At 40.0% G+C, this 22,613-nt stretch overlaps 1 protein-coding gene across 11 annotated transcripts in view; it reads left to right on the top strand.

Moving 5' to 3' along the window:
- IQSEC1 (IQ motif and Sec7 domain ArfGEF 1) overlaps window positions 1-22,613 on the top strand; it is a 352,209-nt gene that overhangs the window by 173,014 nt on the left and 156,582 nt on the right. The window lies entirely within an intron of this gene.

Below are 22,613 nucleotides of genomic sequence, written 5' to 3'. Positions count from 1 at the left end.
TGCTACAATTTGACATAAGGAATAGTAGTTTAAGTTTTAAAAGAAAAAAAAAGAGTATTAGAAAAGCCTCAAACATTTTTGATATCTCATAAGATAGTTCTAGTCACTTCTCTCGGGCACTCTTGAGTTATACAGTAAAATGAGTCTCATGTGCTTTAAGACGCACATCCCCCTGGACTCTGAAAGGTACAAAGAAGCTACTTGTACGTTTAGTTCTCACGTAACAAATACATTGAAATGTTCATATAATGTATGTAGGATATTGATGTTGTTCTGAGAAACACCTTTTTTAACCCCTGAAGATTTCATGACAGTACTTAGGTAAGCCATGCATTGTGGCGCTCTTAAGGTTAAAGGCATGGACCTGCAAAATTTAAGCAGATGCAAGCCCTTGATGCCAAGCAGTCTGCCCTGAATATATCAAAACTCTATGTTTTCCAGCTAATAATGCTTTATTTAACATAGATGTCTTTACTATGTGTTTTCCAAGTTCTCTTTGATCAAAAGTGGAGAGCAGTAGTTATACATCTTAGTACAATTAGTTGTCAGTGCCAGTGTTTGTTTTAACAGTCATCTTATAGAAGCATGAATGGACAGCTAATTTAAGTAATTAGAAATGTGAAAACTGTTAAGAAATTGTGCAAGTCATGTAAAAATTTTCTTACATGTTTACTTTTAATATTAGCGATTAACTTAGTGATAATTGCCAGCTCATGAATAATATTAATATCAAAATATTGGACATCTGGTGCTGAAAAATCAAATCACTTTGCACTGGTAATAAGGAAAGACAAAAACAAACAATGAATCCTAAATCTGTAAATGCATAAACATATTTCTGATTTGAATCTTTCATCTCTTAGTTATCTCTAACCATGCATGTTTGGATTCATCCCGTTGTTTTACATTGCAGCATCTGTTTGTATGTTCGGATTTTTTTCTCCCATCAGAGCTTTGTTTCATTTGGTGGTAGTGAATCCATAGTTGAGTTGTAAGACAACTTAGTATTCCTTCAGTGAGGAGCGGGGCCTGAACACTATTAGATTCCCCGCTTGCTTTTTAATGAGACTTTAATTTTTCCTTGTCCTTGGTTTAAAATGCTTTAATTTTAAGGACTTATTAGAGACCTTCCTATAGGGATGTTGACAGAAAAATGAGTTGTTTCTCGAATGTTTCAATATCTTACTCTACATAAGTTATTTTTATTGGTTGTATTACTTCTGGAACTCAAACTTACAGCTTAAAAAATCCTAAACGTCTCTAGCTTTTTATGTCTTTCTGCCTTTGTGCAGTAAAAAAATAAATGGCCTAGGTGTGGCTAGGATCTGGAAAGCATGTACAATTTTCAGAGTGCTAATGCATAAAACAACGTAGAGATTTGGATAATGTGCAGACATATACTGTAAGACCTCCAGCTTTTGTTTAAGGATTGGGGTGTTGGAAGGAACTCATCATTCACCTTGCTTGCTCTCAAGGAAGTTTAGGTCTCAGACCCTCCAGCTGTGTGTACATATATAGCCATGACTCAACTAGAATCAGTGGAGATATAGGAGCTTCCAACAATTCAAAATGTAGTAGTGTTGCCCATATTCCTTTAACAGTAACGGAACAATCAGTGGGTTGGTCACTGGCTGCCAGGAAATTGAATGTGCTGTACATCTCACCCCTTTCCTGGTAAACCAGCTTTGGTCTACCAGCAGCTCATGATCTGTGCTAACCTCCTTTTTTATCATGAGGGATTAGGTAAGAGTTCAGGGATTGTATGTGGCCTCGTTCTCTTACCTCTTTCCCCCAGCCCAGTTCACAAGTTACCTGGGTGTAAGACAAGCTTTTGCAAAAGATGTTAATGAGCCAGCAGAGTGTGTCTGTGGCAAAGGCGGCCAACCACATACAGGGCTGCGTGAGCAAGAGTGGCCGTCAGGCTGAGGGAGGCGTTTCCTCCCTTCTGTCACTGCTTGTAAAACCTCCTCCGGTGTGTCTGGCTTTTTGAAAGACATCGGGATACTGGAGCAAGTCCAGCAAAGGTCCACCAAGGTTTCAGGCGGCCAGAGCACATGACAAGTGAGGAGAAGCTGAGAGAACATGGGCTGTTCAGCCTTGGGGAAGAGAAGTCTCAGGGCTGGTGCTGTCTTCAGCTCCTTAATAGGAGAGTATGGAAAAGGTACAGCCAGCCCCTTCTAGAAGAGGGTAGGACAAGAGGCAACAAAAGCAGATTGCAGTAAGGAAAATTCCAATTAGAAACAAGGCGGGGGAGAGAGGAGAATTTCACCACGAGCATGGTTAAACACTGGGACAGAGGCCAAGAGGGGAGGCGGTATCTCCGTCTTCAGCAATACTCACTTCAACTGGACACAATTTGACATAGTTAGCCCTGCTTTGAGCAGGGGACTGGACTATCGATACCTCCAGAAGTCCCTTTTAACACAAATTGCCCTGTGATCCTGAAGCACTCAGTTCTTGGGAAGGAAAAAAGAGCTGCAAGTTTGTTCTGTAGAATTTAGTTTCCAATTATACAGTGATGTTAATGCCGTCCCAGGTAGTATCCTACATACAAATGTGGTGGCATGGCCAGGCTGTTACAGTCTTCCTCATGTCTGGAATTTGTTCAGTTTACCCATGAGTTAAATTTTTGAAGCTGTTGTATCCAAACCGATTGCTACAACTTGACATCACCGTATCTGTAATCTCTTAGTCAAGTACAAATTATGCACCTGTTTTTGTAAATGACCTGTATATGGGAATCCTATTGCTGCGAATGCAAATCAGCTACTAGAACACTAACAAGATTGGGCTTTAAATTTCCATATACATTTAGTAGTATTAAATTTAGCTTTAATCTTCCCATTTATTGATTTATAAATAGAAGTCATTAGAAACAAAACTAACACAAGTGGATGCTTCATTCTAACTTCAGTTTTGAGGCTTTTTTTAGAAAATACGCAGAGGGATTAATTTTGTAGCCCAGAATTAAAAATTAAATTTGCTCTGAAAGAAGCAATTAATGAATACACTACAGTGGAATCTGGAGCATCTCTGATTTGCTGTTAGCTAATTGCTGGATGTTTTATTCACTCCAGCAGTTTTATTTCTAGTCAAGACGATCTTTGGCATCTGTTTTGAATTGTTAATAAGGAAATAATGCATTTTTAATAACTGCAGCTATTGCAGTAATCCCTTGCTTGCTCATTCTACAATGTTCAAAATAGACAGAAATAATACAAGTTATCTTGCATTCTCCTTTTATAAGAAAAGTCATAGGAAGCCTAAGCGTATAACGTACTTCCAGCTAGTTATTCGTCCGTTTGTGTTCCAGTTAGCCCATTTGCCTCCTGTGTTTGCTCTTTTTATTTTTGTTTGGAAATTAAAAAAAAAAAACAACAAACAAACAAACAAAAAAGATAACAGTAATGTGTAATGTCTGTAGCTTGGCTTCTCTGACTCCCTTTCCCTTCCTGCCTCCCAAAATACAGCCTTAAAAACAACATACTCTAGTTTGAAGGTGCAAATTCCATGAGGTGCCCTGTATTTGTTAGTGCTCATTTGCACACAGGTTTTATATCTGGTGTGAAGGGCAAAGAAAAGGAGATGGTGATACGCCCTGGAGAGCCTTCCAGAAGGGCCTGGATCCATGCAGTCTTGGATTTCGGTTGCTGAGCCTCTTGCTTGACGTGGCCTTCATTATCTCAGTGGCCTTGCAGCTAGGGTATGCGCAAAGAAAGGCCCAGAGATATAATGGCATTCAGAGACAGTAAGTCTAATCATCTCTGTTTCTCGTTTGAGGAACAGTCTGTTCCCAGCATTTTCTAAACACATCTTCAGTGTAAACAAACTTCAGTTAGTACTTCAGCCTATCTGTATAGTGCTAAATGCCTTATAGCATATGCTTTTGTGCACCTGATAGTTGTCGACTTGGGGTGTATCACTTGAACCTTCAGCTTACTCAGCTGTTTACACCACTACAGAACATGCAGGGTTCATTTACAGACCGAGGATAGTTCACCAGCCCACCCTTGGAGAAGGCTTCCTACTCTGCTGAAATTAGGGTTGGGGTTTTTTTGTTTGGCTTCATTTTGTTTTTAATGCCTTGTAGCCCTAATGCTGCTGTAGCTGTCAGCTACTCAGGCTTTTGTGCGATGAGTGGTACAGCAGAAATGGCTGTAGGAATGGCTCCACAGAGGAAGATACAACGTAGAAGAGTGCCCGTGCTTGGGAATTATAAAGTCTTATTCATATCTGTATTCTTTGTGTGGATACGGAATGGACTGACATATGCAGCTACAACTGTGGACGTATATGCCTACCACCATAGGTAGACCATCTAAGCGTCTTTTCATCTGATGTGTTTATTCACAGTTATGATTTCCTTGTTCTGATTTGCATGAAATGTTGGCTGTCAGTCATTCATTTCTCCATCCACTTTACTTTCCATTCTTCTAATATTAAATGCGATGCCCTTATCATTCCAAAGACCACTTTCAAAATCTTGAAGCTAGAGTTTTTTCTTTTCTTTTTTTTTTTTCCCCAGTGATACCTGTGAAAACAAAAAGATAATGCAAAGGATGTTATAGTACCAAAGAAATCCCATCATTTTCTTGCAGTCTCTACCTGCTTAATGTTTAATCAGCACCTCTGGGAGGTAAAAACATTATTCTGAAAATACTGTACTTACGTGAAATTTTAATGTGGAATCTTTGTTTCACCAGGTAATGTTGGCTTACATACAACAAACCACTGTATGGAAGATGATAGAAGGGTTGGTTGTGCTATTTCTTTTTGTCTGAGCCACTGGTAGGCATTGTAGCTACTTTGTTACCATAACTGGTTAACACTGAAGCTTAACACAAAACCGTGCCTACCTGACAGATGCTTCTATATTGTGTTAGAGTGGTTTCATTTTTCCTAAGTTTTTTCAAGAGCACGTTGGGAATTCTTGCACTCTGGGTACAGTCAGGGAAAACTGGGAACTTTTTGCTTAGATTCCTGAAAGTGAAAAATATGTATTTACGGTGAAATTTGAGGAACTCTCAGTTTACTTTTTCCACTGATGAGCACTATACTGTTTCCCAATATAGTGCTTAGACATAGCAAATATTTCACGTGTCCTTCACACAAGCATCTATAAAGACATCCCACACTACACAGCAGACTCCTCAGTCCCGTGGTAGTTTTCCAGTCAGTGATTAATCACAGGTGAAGCTGTAGCTGCAGGAGCTGTTCTGCAGAATCCTTTGTACTATTGATATGACTATTTATTGACATTTTCTACCAAAAAAAAAATGTAGAATAGGAATCTCAACTCTAACTGAATAGCAATTGCCTAGCTACATAATTTAGCACATTTAAGCACTGTAGCCCCTCTTTATAAGATGCAGAGACTTAAAAGCTTGACGATATTTTTTCAAATTGAGCAAAGGAGTGAAAGCAACGTATCTCAGACCAGTCAGCATATTGCAACAAAGATGCAATATGCAGATGAACAAAGCAAAACGGATCCAAATTCTGACCAAATCATATACTCCGTGCTAAGTCAGTATGAGGTTCAGAGGATTATATAAGGCATCTGCGTTCAAACCCTATGGCAAAGGAAAGCTGGCATAATTATAGCAATTCTTGGAATTTTCCACTTGATGCATACGTGATCTAGCGATGCAAAAATGGTGATTTGTGTTCATACACAGCAAGCTGTTTGAAAAAAAAATCAGGAGTTGACAGAATATCATGAAATTTAGTATTTGTTTTTGGATTTTCTTGTTTTTCTTCCTTCATTTTGTTCCTTTCCATCCTCCTCCTTTAGCCTGTTATTTAGTTTAAAGGAAATGACCACTCATGGTTGTGTTACTGATAAAGAAGTGACCTCGTACAAGCTTCCTGCTAAGCCGGCATCCCTTCCTCCACCTGCCATAAAGCACATTATAGCATTACAGATGTAGGTATTCCAAACTACTTCTTTAATAGCCTTTGTGCCTTCTGGTTTGTAGCACCATTCATGATGCTGGCAACTCTGCATGGAAACAGAGTTCTTCCTTCTGCTTTAAAAGGGGGGGGGAGGGAGGAAGAGTAGAGTTCAGATGTGTTAATCATCAATATTTGTGTATGTAAATCACCAGCAGAAGGGGAATGCATCTGTTCTGCATTTTCAGTGGAATATGGGCAGCGAAAATACCTGTGGAAAGTTTCTTTTAAACATGTTAAAAATAAAGGAGCCATGGCCACAGTAGGCTAGGTATGTATATGACTACTTAATGTAGTTTTTCTTATGGGAAAAACAGAAATTGCCCTTTCAAAACAGCTTTACCTCGGAGTTTAACTCTTAAGTGTTGGCCTAGGCTCATTTGTTGGTTGTTCATTGTGTTGAAAGTGCTGTCTCTGAGATTGAAATGGGTTCATCAGATGGTACTTACAAACAAGTTACACTAAAAACAAAACCAATGGAATTTCAAGGTTAATTTTCCTAATGCTGTTCCCTATGATTCTGTTCCTCTGTCTTTTTTTCTTTCTTGCCCCCCTCTTCCTTGGCAGGGAAGATAATGTTCTGCACCAGTTCTGCTGTCCGCCTTCGGGGTCTAGTAGTCCATCTTCAAGATAACAGAGAAGCTCGGGGTCGCTAAGTGTGCAGTCAGTGCTACACCTGTATAGTCCATCTCTCCTCTCCTCTCTTACTGGTGTGTATGGGACTGACACTTGCATGGATGCCATAGGATTCTGATTCGTATCAAGTTTGAGTTATTCAGAATGGCACAGCCGTAAATTTTTGCCATCAATGCTTGGTAATCTCTTCTCCATGCTTTTCTACAGCTCTCTTCCTTGTGTCCAGTATTTAAACACACGCAAACTGTAAACAAATACGTAAAATGCACAGTTTATTTTGAACTAAAATAAACAGTACCACAAGTCTTTGTGTACTGCGAGTTTTGTTACTGTATGTACATGGCCATGTGGTATGAAGGGCACACAGTAGTGATTTCTTCTCCCAAATGTTGAGGATACGGGATGGGAGGGGAGCTGTTTCTCGTAATCTGTATTAGGTTGTTTTTACTGCTAACAGTCCTAGAAATTTGTTTCAAGGTTGGGCAAACACCACATGACGTTTTATGAATGTTACTATGTAGAGATTAACTATTCTCTTTGCTTTTTGACTGTTCTGAGGAATCAGCACAATTCTGTTGTTACAGCCGATGCTCTAGCTGTGACTGATTACATTTCTAAGCTGCTTTGAGGTCTGATAATTTTGTTTGCCTGTGTCTTGTGTTAAGCATTAGCAAAAGTACAAGATCGTTACTCATGTACATCTGTTACCTAATTGATGAAAATCTTTTTCTCTAAGCTGTGCACAAGGTTGTCGTCAAAGGAATGAACTTGTAATTGGATGGCCCTGTAACTGCCACCAGATAAATGTGAACGTGTCCATGGGTGTCTAAGAATAGAGTCCAAGCTACCATTGCCCAAAAGGCACTTTGTTGATTACGTCTTTCAGGACACATCTTGTGGCTCTAAAATAACTGGAGGATTTCTACTGGTTGGATCTTCCAAACTTAAACAGCCCAAGCAGATATACCAGGAAAAAGAATTTCTATGAAGTGGCATTTACTAGCCTGAAGCTAGCAAGAAAGAAAAACTGACGGGGGGGGGGGGGAAACGGCTCTTAAGTCTGTTGTTGCTATTGTAAGTTAAAATATTAAGCCAAACAGTCTGAAGCTTATGTAAAGGCAGAGGTGGTTGGGTGTAGAGTGAAAAGCTGATATTTATTTGTAGTTACATGTGGCTTTGATGATCAGGTAAAAGGAGACTAATCAGAATCAAGAAGGGAAGAACTGCAAAGGTAGCACAAGGCTCATTCTCATCCCGTATAATGTGCTTTTCTTATGACTCTGAAGGAATCCATATAAAAACAGAATACAGGTTATTTGCTTTGCAGTGAGATTTGATCTACTGTTCCTTAGCATTGTACCAATATTATCCTTCCTGTTAAGTGTTTTCTTGTGCTTGCCCTAGGTATGCTTGTGAAATGTCCAAGGCCTAAGGAAAAATTTGCTTGCAGAAGGCTAAGCTGCCATCATGATTTTGTAACAGTTTGTCTATGTCCCTTATTCTGACTGCAGACTGTAAACAATATATGGCTTCGCTTATTTGATATTGGATGTTCCTTAGTTGCATGTGTTTCTTAATCACTTGGCATTACAATATATAGGAAATACTTTCATTCCCACTGTAAAATTTGAAAATTATGTATACAAAAATTGTGTAGCAGATTACTGCAGTTTCGTACATCCCTGGAACTGCTCTGGTGTTTACAGGGCAGAGTAAAACATTGAAATGTTTGAATGTTGCTGACAGTTTGGGTCTTTTGCTGCTATAATTAAGAGTTTCTCAGAGTTGCTTCCCAAAGATAGAAACAGTAGGAATTTCTGATATTTTGACTTGCTTATCTCCCTCCCAAATGTAAACAGTAATTGACTCTCTCTACTCAGTGTACTGAACTGTAATTATGCTCCTCCATAGGGTAGGATTTGTCCAATCTTTCAATAAGTATCTTTTATATATTTGTGTAAAGGAAAACAAAGAAGAAAGACTACTGTTTAAATATGAAAATTAAAGCCACCAACTCTAGGTGCCAGCCCTTTTGCCTTGAAGAGACAGCAGCTGATTATCGTGAATGTGGTTATAGTTAATGATGTGTCTCAGGAGAAAATTGGGTCAAAGACTGATCAGTGTTATTAGCTGTAACAGAACACCATCATTGGTTGTTTTCAACCGGTAGTTTTCCAATTAAGGGAAAATAGTGTCATTATAAGTTGTTGGCATTTGAAACAATTGGAGTTGGTACCCATATTATCATCAAATTTGGGCATTTACTCTTCATGGAGCGAATAGAGAAGCTGACCTTCTCCAATGCAGTGAAAGTCAGAAATGTGGAAGTAAACATTTTCCTATTTAAATAAATCATGGCTGGCTAAATAAAACATGCTGTGAATCTCAGGATTTAGCACTAGAGCCTAGTAGGGTTTCTCTTTTAGTTAACTAGAGTTTAAAAGTAGATGACCTAAATGCTGTGCACATTATTATAAAACAGAGAAAGGTACCACTGGAAAAATTTTCTCCTGATTCCTCGATGAATTTGCATTGTTTTTTGTGAAGATTGAAGGCTATCTCATTGTGCATTCTATTATGGAAGATGGAAGAGAAATGGCATTTTTCATATTTTTATAGACTAGATTTCTTTGTTCGGGAACTCAAAGGGTTGAAGAATTCAGTTAGGGAATGTTTCTTTTGGCACCTTTAGGCACTTGCACCTATTAGGATCAGGCTATTTTGGTTTTCTTCTGCAAAGTGGAGTTCTCCTTTACAAATATATTCTGCTCTTACACTCTTTTGGGTGGTTTGCCTAAAATAGGTGAGTGAGATTTCAGTTTTGCAGAGTAACTACTGACTTGCTGTTATTTTCTGCACGTGTATTATTTTCTCTCTGTAACTGATTGTGGGAAGTCATTAAAACAGCTCAGAGCAGAGCGTGCAGCCACTTTGTGCTTGAATGGTATAGGTTTTTATGCACCACTAGATGGAGCAAAAAACAGTTCAACTGTGGTAAATTAGAGACTCATCTCCCAAAGCAGACTTTAAAATAGCTGAAGCAAAATATTGTATAACATGAGGAGAAGAAGTAATCCCCTGAAAAATGTAGTAGGCTGTAGATCTTAAGCAAGACTGAAATCAAGGTTCTGAAATTTTTCCCTGAGCCATTCCACCAGCTCTGTAATCGAATATGGATTGCCACGATTTCAAGCAACCCAGGCTTTGTGATGAATTTGAATTCTGTATGTAGTGTGTGGCCAAGGAAGCTCCTTACTTGAGCAGGTGCCTGGGAATGGCAGAACGTAATCTGCTGATCAGCATGAAGCGGCATTAAAGTAGCATTTAAGGTGACTTACGGAGGTCATCGTCAAGAGGTAGGGACTTGGCTGCTCAGTACGTGTGTTCAGAAGACACTGGAGAGGCTTCATCCCCTCTGAAGCCCCCAACGCGCAGCTTTGAAAGGGTGACATTGGCGTCACATAATGTGGACTTGCCAAACGGACTTTTTTGAACGGCAGCACGAAGCCCTTTTTCACCCCGATTACTGAAACGGAGCAAGAAGCTCTCAGAAAACGTAACCCCAAAAATATCTACGCCAGCATCCGTGAAAGTACGTTGTTGCCGGGATTGTGAGCGGTGGTAGAATTGGTGGAGATTTTTACAGTAATTGAGTAGTTCCTGAAATGGCGGCTGGAGGGAGCTCCAGTGCAGCCTGTTTCAGACCTTTGCTGTCAGGCAAGCATTACAAATATGGCCTATTTTATTACATGAAGCTGTAGATGAAAACAAAGGAGGAAGTCATCTATATTTACTTTGGCATGGTATTAACACTGGAAATAGAGAAGTATTTGATCATGTGGAATGCCCAAAAGGATATATGTGCCAGCATGCCCTACAGTAAATGTTGTTTATATATTTTCTAATTATCATCATAAATACACTGTTTGCTTGTGTTGTTTTGTAGTACCTTTCTCAAGTTTTAATGCAGAATATGTTCCGGGGAAGGTGCGTGCGTTTAACAATACGTGACTAGCCATATGGGGTATTATATATCTTACTGTCAGATGCCTAACTATTATGTAGAAGGGAGTGTAAGACCAAGGCAAACATATAGTGATATTTCTCCTAGGCTCCAGTAGATTTTGGCAAGAAACTTAATTCACAGGTGATGTCTAGTAGGTTTTCAAATGAAGGACTTGATAATTGCTATTTTTTAAAAAAGCATGAAACAATTTCAAAACTACTAGATAGATGTTTCTGCTGTTAAAGCAGCACAAATTCTAGTTTTACTGTTCTACCTCCACTGAATTAATTATAATAATTCAGTTAAGGGTACCACACCTGTATTTACAGGGCATTTGGCTTTATGAACTTTTTCTCTCGTGCGCAGGTACGTTTCACGTTTTCTTTTAACTTCACAAAACATGCCCAGCAGTTGCTCAGTCCTGGGTGGGGAATCTGTAAGCCAGCACAGCTGCACAGAAAGTTTGCATCATCTGCAGCAGTAATAGCTTAATGTGACTCAGCTGAACAGAAGCTTGTTTTTTATTCCCCCCCCTTCCCCTCCTCTCCCACATGGTACCAGATCCTCCCGTCAGAGAGGGGGGCACGGTGTCCTTCGCCAGGCAGGATGACCTCCGTGTGCCAGGTAGTGAACTCGGTGCTTCTCGGGGCCGGTTCCTAGCGGTGATCAGGGGGTCACTAGTTCTGATGAGCTGACAAAAATGGGAATGGATAGAGAGGAGACAGAACCTAATTGAGTCAATTCAGAAGGAGAAACATCATCTAATGAGTTCAGTGAGAGTTTTTCCTGGCTATGTGTGGATCAAATCCAGCCTCCTGCTCTCTGCTACTAGTTGACCTTTTATGACTCAGGCCTGCTGCCATTCGGTTTCCGCCCTGTAACATAGAGATGTTCATGTACTGACCCTTAAAAGAGACTTTGGAGACCTTCTTGGGGATGGGAGGGACTCAGAGTGAGTTATTTTATTTTTTCACAACAGAAATCTACAGGGTCAGAAGGAAAGAGCAGCTATACAGCTAGTGTGTTTTGGTCTGCACAGTAATTGTATAACATTGGGGTACTCATTAAAGACAGCTTCGATTAAATAAAGAGGCTAATAAGGGTGGGAGGTTTCAGAGATCCTGGTTAGTATGGCTTCTTTCTTTGTTCTCAGCTAACATCTTTATCTGCGATTAATGGTTTACCTTGGTCATTTCTGTATAATTATGGGTGTTGCTGTTTTCCCTTTAGAGTTGGGGGTGAGATTTTAGAAAATTTGAAGATAACTATCTCTATTTACTAAACAAACCGAGAAGCTGAAATTTCAAATAGCCGAACACCATTTTTTTCCTACAGTTATGTTTAATTTCCGTGAAAATTTTACACAGGATATTTTTCATGAAAAATATGTCCCTTTCTAATGTCTAGTGTTTCAGGCAAGTGCTGTTGTTTACACACCCATTAGAGTTCTTTGGTTGTTTTTTTTAATGTTGTTTGTACGCTCTTGGCCCTAATGATTTTTGGCTGCTGTATTCATATAACAAATGCATAAAATCAACCCGATTTATGATCCGTTAATGTAAGCATTTTTTCCTAAAGAAATTATGTCATGTTTCATTCACCTTTGAATTTTTTTCCTAGCCAATCACTGGAGCATTACACACCTGAAAATGAGATAGTATTGAAATCTATCTTGCTCTTTTCCTCAATTAAGTTCATCTTTACGGAGAATTCAATTAGTTGTAATTGATATTTTATGACGAGATTTTGCCAGAGGCTGGTGTAGTACAGATAATTAATCTCAGTCAGGAAATGTTATTTAAATAATTTTATTTTGTAATCCTGCAAGCAGCATTTTTAATCAGGTGACACGTTTTCTGACACCGGAGAGAATGGGCAGCTAGCCCACTGCTCAGTCTCTTAGATGTGGCAGATGTTTCTGACAAACAAGTTTGCTTGTTGGTCACGAGGTGTCTGATTAAAGCAATTTTGCTCAGCTTTGTTCTTTGTTAGCGGGTGAGCTCTCAGCTGTGCCCGCTGCTATCAGCTGGCTGTGGAAGCCACGAGATTGCTGGTGGTGCCCCTAGGATTCAGCGTGAAATTGAGGTGCTCTCCGCATGCGTTTAGCTCTTCTGAAGCCCACAAAGACACGTCTTCTGCTTTGTAATCAGACTTTATTACTGAAGGCTCTTTTTTCTTTTATTTATTTTATTTTGGGGAGCTCAATGAAAATATATTTAATTCAGTGCTGCCAATACATACTGGATTCCAAGTAAGACATGAACAGTAGTAGTTCTTCCCACAAACTGCTTGATTAGATTACTTCAGTGCTTCACGGCAACAAAATAGCCAGCGCTTTTTAAAAGAAAACTGAAAACAACTGAGTAATAGGCATTGTCGACTCATTTAGCATTTTTCATCAAAGACTTAAGGATGATCAAAGAGCCAACAAAGGAGGCAAAGGTTTAGGTGTGTAAGTGGAGCAGCAGGAAGCCTGTCACTTTATTACAGATGAGGCTAAATGAATCCTGAGCTTTGCTTTCATGTTTCATTAGGCATTTGTCTCAGCCACAAAACTTAGTCCAGCTTGAGAAAGTCCACAGTTAGCTTAGCCATGAACAGGAAAATTTGGGAGGCAATTTTTGTTAGCGTCCATACTAGATGCTTCGTCTGTCAAAACTTGGAGTGGGAAAATATGTAGCTGCGAGGGCTAGAACTGAAGATGAAGCAGTGCCTGCTCTAGCCAGATGTGCAAGTTTCTGCCAGCTGTTTGTTTCGTCTAATTTTCTGGTACTGAAAAGTTAAACGGTGTAAGTCTTTGTGTAATGAGTATGAAATTGAAGAATGGAGAAAAATTCATTTAAAGCTTACCCTCTTTAGGTACTTTGACATTTTCTTTCCATGTTCTTTGTGTTTTGAGGGTTTTTCCAAAACAATTTCACAGTATTTTTTGTGTGTGTGTATACATATATATAAACACACACACATATATAGCAGTTTCCCAAGTATGATTGTTCTCCAAACACGTACAGCTGCATCCAGATGGCAGTCCGAACCTTTGGCCCTCTCTGATGTGTTTGGCACTGCGTAGTCTGATTTCTTGGTTTACACTGAAGCTGTACTAGTTCCCATGGGTATAGTGGCACCCTGAGCTGCTGTACTGTAAATACTGTTCAGGACTTAGAATGAATATGGCAAGCACTTTGGAACTCTGAAGTTATATAAAGCATGTAGTCATCTTCTTGTGGTTTCAACTGGCTCCTTTTATTGTGAAAAGTCAGGGTAGTGAAAATTATTATTATAGTATATTTAATTTTTATATATATTATAATATTCAATTTTTATGTATACTATATAAACATATATGTACACACACAAATATATTTATATATATTTTTAAAATCTGATACTTATACAGTCTTGTATTTGCATAACTTCCTAAAGCTGGGGTTTCTAACCATTGGACAAGAGCCACTGCGAAGTGGGCCTGTGCAGAGCCCCTGACCTGGGATCCTGTGGCTGCCCTCGGTGACACCAGCAAAAGAGTCTGCAGCCTCCGGGATCCGTTTGTTGGTACTGTCAGGGAAGGGCCTGGCTCAACTTCTCAGGCATGTTTGAAAGTCAGTGTGCTTCTGTGAATTCGCTCAGCACGGTTGATAAATATAAACTGCCAATTAGCTGAAAAATCATGTTTCCTTTCTATGGAGGAGGCTGCTCTGTAGCTTCCCCATCCCGCTTCCAGCATGCACGCTACTAACCCCTCTTTTTGTTGTTTTGCCACAGACATGCTGACGTAGCTCCAGTTGTGTTTGTTTTCAGACTCTGTAGTAGTTTGCTAGTTGCATGTATTTTAACTTAGATTTGTAAGCCTTTTCTTCCAGAAGACAATGGTGGTTTTTAAAAAATCTTAACTCCATTTTCAATCCAGTGGCTTCATGGCCTACAGAAGGAGCAGAGTTACTAAAACATTTACTGGTGCATGTGTAGTGACAACAGGGTGTTGTTTTCCATGTTTAAAAGAAGCATCATAACCTCTGACAGACTGATGTAGTGCACTACAGCTTAAATCTTTGAATCTGCTTATGTGCATATCGCTGTCAATTTTCTTTTTCAGAAATGATGAAATGAATATAACAGATGCAGCTTTACTGAGTAATAGGGAAATGGCACATTGATCGTAGGTTTTTGAGTCCACTTAACAGCTTCAGTAATTCTGTTACACTTCCTTGGAAACAAAAGGGTTAGGCACGTTGATCTATAGTATCTTTCCTGTAATCTGCTGCTGCTTGTTAAATGCTGGGTAGTCAAAGAAAAATATCACTGACATGCAGAGAAATAATCATTGATTGCAAGTGCATGTATTGAAATAGGTTGAAAGTCATATGAATTCTTAAATTGTAATACTGATGTTTCTGGACAGCTACAGGAACGAATAGCTTTGTCGTGGTACATGATAAATTAGCTGCTGGCAGCACAGATTGTGGCTCGCGCTGCCTGCAGATCTGTGCAAGGGAATAAGGCTCCTCTTTCAAGCCTCTTGTTTTTCTGCAGGTACGTAAGCCTTTCAGTATGCAAACTACGGGGAGGTGCCTGCAGCATGTGGTAATTCCTGGGAAATACTTAAGCTGCAAACTTCTCTCGGAGCGCTCATTCTGAACTGGGGATTTAAAATCTGCTGATGTGAGGATGGGAAACAAATTATTAGTCTATAAACCAGTATGAAAAGCAGAGTAAAGTCTTGTCACTGAACCACTCCTGTAGTACAGCCATGTACTCCTCTGAGCCAGCAGATCTTGTAGGCTTTGAACTATCTGTAATCATAGTGTTCTTAAGTACGCGTGAAGGGGATACACCCAACAGAAATAGTCTCTATATTTTAAAGGACGAAGTAGTAAGTCTCTGCTCCGTAGGATATAAGGTAATGGGGCCAATTTGGTGTGCTTATTTTCATATTCAATTTTGTGTGGTTTTTTGACTTCGCTGTACCACTCTTGTACAGAGCTGTTGCTGGCTCGTTTGGGACAGTAGTAACACTATAGCTTGCAAAGCGACACACGATACTCAATCACTTGTTTTAAAATACACATCCATGTTAGGTTTAGTCAACAGCCTTTGTTTTCTCTTATTTTTTTGGGTCAAGTGATCTCCAATGCCATGCAAGGAGACTTGTGGAATGTAGGTCTTTGTGGTACCTGGGTGGATACTGGTATGGGGATGTACGCAGAGTCTATATTGAAGTTTCTGCGCTTTTTCCCTGGGAATGATATGATTTCGCTTACGCTGTGGGTAAGCAGTCACACAAAGGATAGCAGTTAGTTTAACTTGGTTACTGTAAGTGCTTAATTCACAGTAATCAAGAAATCTTACACATAATGTTAAAGTGTTTTCAGATTTATGTCTCATAAACATGGCTTTCTTTGCAGATGATACGCAAACCAAAAGAGGGAAGGGTAGCTGCTTCTGGTCACAGTAGACACAGATGAGAACTTTTAATGGAGAGTAAGTTTGTCCAGCCATGTTGTTGAACAAGACGTTTTCAAACACTTCAGTTCTCGGATTACATTAGCATGCTGGACCTTTGCCCCACAGAGGATTAAACATAGATCTGGAAACTTTAATGTCTTCAAATTGAGTTATATACAATCGTCTGCTGCTATCAGCAACGCACTTTCTCTTCCTTCTTTGGAAAACCTCAATTCCCATGTTGCATGTATGGGTTGGTTTTGTTTTCATGGCTCTAAATTTGAGCTGCAAATAGTAGTGAAGCTTGTTAATAAACATCTGATCTTCATGTAACTCTGGGAATAAGTGTAATTTAAATAACGGGCTTAACTTCTAACAAACCCAAAACCACATCACTGCAGTATTATAATATGAAATCAGTTCCTCTGGCAAGATATCACCTTGAAAAACAACGCTGATTAGATGTTCAGTGGATAATAAATTCTAAACCGTTTGTTGTCATGAGGGTTGTTCCTCGATAACTTTCCCCCCCCACCCCCAGGGTTCAGGGCTGGAGGGTTTGTAGCTCCTTTGGAAAACCTTGTAGAAGGCTGGGGTGGCTAAATACAAGGCGTACATGATTGGTGTGAACTCGGGAAACTGTGTTGTAAGACATAGTGGTGAAGAGACTTAAACGGCAGGGCCATTAACCTTTAGATGTTATTGCTGGAATTAATCTAGCTGGTGGGAGTTTTTTTAAGTTAATTTTTCAAGTAACATCTTTCACTGTACAATGTGTTATTATGAAACTAAAATTAGAGCACTTCTTGAAAAGGAATCTTCTCCAAGTCCTCCCATTGTTACTCTTGCAGATTACTCTAGGAATGCAGGCCCCAACTTTGTACAAGCACAACCTGAGGTTTTTTTTAATATAATTCTGTTGTCTGTCTACAGAAATTCAGTTTAATTGTGCACACTCTTCTCAAAGGCCAACAGAGCTTCCTAGTCTGTCTGTTTTCTCATGGCTTTTAGGTTCGTGTTGAGATGGCTTTGTTTCCTAGCTGCTGCTTTTCTTACAGATTCAAAATCTCTTCGACATATTGTGATTATATTTCAATTTGGAAAGCTTGTTGTGAAAATAAGTGTTTGGGCATGCTTCTGTGCTGAACACTCCCAAAATTATGACAGAAGCCTGTGATGCAAAGGGGAGCCTCCTAAAGGAAGAAAAAGGAAAGAAAGCTTGTGCATATAGCTTGCACACAGCTCAACCCAAATTCAGTTACATTTCTAGTATGCCAAGTAGAAAAGTGTGCTTGGAGTTTTCCTAAAGCTCTTGTTTTTCTCCGTTCTGTTTCTATCTTTGAAGCAAACCTTTTGGCCACCTAGCCATGTGGTGTCTGGAAGAGATACAACAAAAAACTCGTATAAATCAGCTGGTTTTCTGAACAATCAGTTGCCTGCTCGGATTTGTGACCCAGCCCTAGCTGTTGGAGACCTGGGAAATTGAGCTGTGCCCTGAGAACGGGCAACGTGGGCTTTCCAGCTCAGAGCTGCGCAAAACCTCTAGACCCAGCAGAGCTCTACTCAGGAATCTAAGTCATCCAAGCCCCAAGTGAGGAAAGCTCTTTATTTCTAAGAGCAGCATTAAACACCTATTTAAGTACTTCCTTATCTAAATGGTTCATTACAATATTGGGAGCACAATGTACGAGAAGAGAAAATTAAAAGCAAGAATTTCAATGGTATTCTTTAAAGTTCTCAGTCCTTCCTTCTGAGTGCTGCCTTTTCATAGGTGAATGGTGCCTTTTCATAGTTATGTCAGTAAAACTATGAAATTATATATCCAAAAGAAAGGCTGAATTTGAACTATATTTTCAGGTTTTGTTCCAATTACTAATAGCGAGTCATTGAGTGATGTTTAGCTCTGGCCTACTTACCCACGCAATTCTGCGGAAACCTCTGGAGCTGGGCTGTTCTACTTTTAGATCTATGGTTCAGGCAGGCTACATTGAGGCAGGTTTTCTGAATTGAATCCACATGTGAATGTAGCTGCCAGAAGCATTACATGTTTCCCGAGAGCTGCTGCCTTTGCACCATACCTGTCTTAGTTTGCAGCGTGTCCCCCAGAGAACTGGATGGCAGCGCAGTAATGAGTTGGTGGAAGCAGTGGGTCAGAATAGCCATGGTGCGTCACTCCGGTGCATCCGTCCAGGCCAGTGCCTTATCTCTGGCAGTGGTCGTGGGAGTGCCAAGGCAGATGTGCAGGAGTAAGATATGCATGCTGTTACACGAGTCTGCCTTCAGTTCTTGAAGGTATCTTGAGTCACTTGTATTGCACTAATTACTGCAGGACGCAGCTGCATGTCTGATAAATGATTCTCCAGCCAGAAAAGATATTACGGCAGAGCTTCTAGCCATATATCCATCAGATTCCTCCTAATTTCTGGGAGAAGCCCAATCTCTTCATTAGTTTCTGGTCCATGATATTCAAATTGGAATTTCCCACAGCTTGTTTCTTCAGGGCCGTTTGTTTGGGACATGAGGCAAAGGGCCGTGGAAGAGATGTGAATGCGGCACTGCTAGCCACTGGGTCCCTTTGGCTCAGGGCCTTCTGGGGTTTTTTCAGCCTGTGTCCTCCCTGATGGCTTGGCAGACCTCTGGGCAAAGCCAGGCTCCACTAATGAGGGGGAACTCCCTGAGCAGAATTTAAAGGTGGGAAGTTAATGCAAATGTTACCTTGTTACTTTTTTCTGTTAGTTCTCTGTTAAGTAACTTCATTTTGTGGGTGCTTTGGGGGCTTGGTCAGTGGGCAACTAAGTGAAGGGGAGCGGACTGAAGGTGACACAGCTTTCTGTATGTTGTTAAACTGCAGCGTCACGAAGGCGGCACGAGACTGTGCAATGCTTGATACTTTGGTGATTATGGCTTCCACTTGTAGCTAAAGCATGTTGTGTGTCGAGCCTCGACATCCTGGAATCCTCTCAGGGCTCAAAGAAGTGACTTACAGCAAATTCACACAGAATATGAAGGGGTGATTTTGCTTGATGACTGATGTAATGGCTGGAATATCACTCCAGTTCTGTTTCTGTGGGAGGGTGTTGTTCTGGCTGAGTATGATCCTTCTGTTACCTTCTTTTTGCCCTAGATGCTTTGGGCTTACCTACCAAATGGAGTACTAAGTCTGGGATCCAAAGCATTCATCAGCGCTAGGTTTCATACACTCCTCAAGCAAGGGTAAATATTTCCATTTAATGAAACTGCACTTTGGAATGTAAGGAAATAATGTGGTCCTCCTTTGAAACTGAACGTGTGGAGTATCTCGGCATCTGCCTCCTGATTCCCTTTCTTCTGTGTGCTGCCAGTTCATACGAAGAAACTCTGACAAGCAGCAATTATTCACTGAGCAATATCTAGTACAGTGTCTTAAATATTTAATATATTATTCTGCATTCCTTTCCGCAGCATTAAAAAGATGCAATACCGTGCTGCTTCTAGCACGAAAGGTTTGATAGAGCTCAGAACTGTCTTTTCCCCTCATAGACACGCACTCTGAGTTGCCATTTGCAGATGGTCTATCTTTGTACTGTGATGCTCCAAGTGAATTTCACTTCCCTAGCCAAAAGATGATATATTTAAACAGTCTTTATTTGGGATCAAGCTGTGGATTTGCTTCAACTCCAATTATTTAATCTGCCACCATTGTGCATTTTCATGCCAGAAAAACATCTTGGCTTTTCTCAAATTGGAAATTTTTCTTGCTGTTTGCAGAATGTCTGCTTAGGATACGTAGTTATTTGGAGCTTCTGTCAGCAATAAGATAGGTAGTGCTGTGGCCTCATTTGTCCTCTGGTTAACAAATAATGAAGCGGTTGCAGCCATCTGCACTGATGGAAACGGACTGCTCCTATCCCAGTTTAGCATTATGCGGTAGAATTGAGCCTGGAGGGCTGGAAGTTGCCCGCGGGACCCTGAGAAGGGGAGGCAGCTGTACTGAGCTGTCACAGGGTGGGGACTCTCACAAGATTATCCGCTCAGCCTGGTCAGGACCTCCACAGAACTCGGCACTCTGTGGAGAGATTTGACAACTGCTCTGTAAAAGGCTTATAGCAGAGATGCAGTACTGGGCTACCAGAATGACTATATTGTGTGTATCCAGTCAGCAAGAGCATGGTTCCTGTATGCGGTTCTGTGATGACTTGCTGCAATCACATTGACATCTTTCTTAGAAGTAATGATTTGCATTGTCACTGATCCATACTGAAAGACAGAACAGTTTAAATTAAGGTCTCCATTTGTAATGCTGTCTCCCAGATCAATAACGCTCCTTGTCTATTATCACAGCTGAGGAAAGGAAGATTTAAGATTGTCAATTCTTCAAAGTATTCATTCTTTACCTTCTCTATGTCCATATGGTAGAAGGAACTCCATCTTATGCAGTTTCATCTTCAGTAAGACTGATTTTTGTATTTATGAAAATGAGGTTCTTTCATCACAAAAAAAAAGCAAAATAAAACAGAACTTGTATCATCGCTCAAGGTACTAAGAAGCTAATTGTGTGTCTCACTTAAATCTGCAAAACCATTTTGTGATATGATTTTTTTAAATACCCAATGGCCACGAATCTTATACCCTCAGGTTTGCTCACTATACAACCTGGATGAGTAACGTGTATACGCAGTTTGAATAACAAGTGTTCTAGCCCGTGGCTTTGTTTTTTGCTTCAGGAAAGAACTCTCAACTAGAATTGTATTTACTCTTTTTCTCTGTGGATACCTGCTGAATGAGACAGCAGCTGTCTGAATTTTAGACCAATGATTTCTTGGTAATATTTTTATTTTCTTCTGCATAATACCCTGCAGAAGTGGGCTACTTATGATTCCTGTGCTAGCTGATGGAAATAGATGCAAGCTCTAAGCACGTTTGTAATTCAGGAGTTGTGTGTATCTATATTTTGTATAATTCTTTTAGCCTTGAAAGAGGGTGTTATTACCAACAATTACACCCATCCTTCAAGTTTCATGCTGACCATGTTAGCTCCAAATAATCCAACTGGGTGTAGCCCTGTGTGCCAACTTTAGTTACAGTTCATGCAATGATTCCTCTGCCTTTTCTCTAAAATGTCAAGCATTTACATGACGAAGAGATGTCATTCAGCTGGCTCATCAGTGAAATTGGTGCACATTTCCTCAACTCCCTACCTAGAAGGAACTTGCAAACTCCATGGAAACAGGAAACAAACTCAGGATACAAAACAGCCTGCAGGGTTGTTTAGAGCCTTTTTGCCTGGTAATGTGAGATATTTCTGCAGTTTGTTTTCTCTGTTTAGTGGTGGTATAAGTCTGTTAGCTCAATTTTCAGCCAATTCCCTGGGCATTGTTCTACAGTTAATAGTAGTTTGTTGATTTCTTTTTTTTATAATTTCTTGTGTATGTACAAAGTGGAAAATGTACCTATATAGACAAGTCTATTATATTTTTAATAATGTATTTTTAATATCTTTATCGTTAGATAGTGTATGGATTTCTTTCTGGACTACAAATGTACTAAGTCAGTGCCCATTAGGAATAAACAAATAGGACTGTTAGGCCTTCCTGCTTGCTTTCTTTAGAGCAATGCAATTTTTTTTTCCTGTCCAGTTAATTTGTTAAAAAAACAAAACAAACAAACTGTGCTTTGAAGTAACCTAAAATAGATGTATTTTTATTTTTCTGGAAACAGACATTCCTGAAATGACTTCGTGTAAAATGAGGTATTTTGTTTGCTGTAGCTTAATGATACTGTGTTCAGGGTTTGGGTTATTTTTATATTTTAAATTAACTTTCCATCTTTGAGCAGTGTTTGGAAAGAAACCAAAAGATTTAAATGGGATTTGAGATGTAAAGAAAGAAGGGGCGTGATTATCTGATTATACGAAAATTATTCTGTAAATTCCATAAGAATTAACTAACTTACTGTACCCCAAATCCAGATCTTTCAATAAGTTTCAGACTGGATTTCTCCTGTCTCTACTGGCTTTTTTTTCTTGGCTGTTAAACTTAGTTTTCTGTGTTGTCGGTCTACTCCTGAGATTTTCCACAGTGGCAAGTTGAATCTTTGGGTGGGTGACCAGGTTAAAAAGCTGGGCTTTAGCTTTTTCTGGGTGCATAACCCTCCTTAGTGTATGTCTTGGTCCCTGTCTTGCTCACCACTTGTGATCTGCTTGTTGCTCTCGTCCAGGGAGATTCCTTCAGTCCAGCTCATGGAGCTTTTCCTGTGCATGACACTATTTTCATATCTGATCTTCACATGAGAAAACCAGTAAGAAGTCTTTCTCCCTAGGGCTGCTTTGATTCTGTACTGGATTGAAGAAATTAATTGTACAAGGATGGGAAGTTTCTAACATAGAGACTTTATCATACAAGATTCCATTGTCTGCCTCTGTGCCTCCAGCAGGAGGGCTCCCTGGTGACCTTACACAGAGGGCCAAAGCCACAGCGGGTCTCTCTGTGACGTGGGCTGCCCACCACCTACACAGTTTCTTTAAAGCAGATAAACTTTTGAAGCTCTTCCACCACCCCGGTGCCTGTGGGACTTGCTGGGCGCTGAGCACGTTGGCAGC

Source organism: Larus michahellis, chromosome 10 (genome assembly GCF_964199755.1).
Source record: "Larus michahellis chromosome 10, bLarMic1.1, whole genome shotgun sequence".
Classification (NCBI taxonomy): Eukaryota; Metazoa; Chordata; class Aves; order Charadriiformes; family Laridae; genus Larus; species Larus michahellis.
The sequence above is the reverse complement of the archived record's forward strand: the minus strand, read 5'-3'. Positions and strand labels throughout refer to the sequence as shown.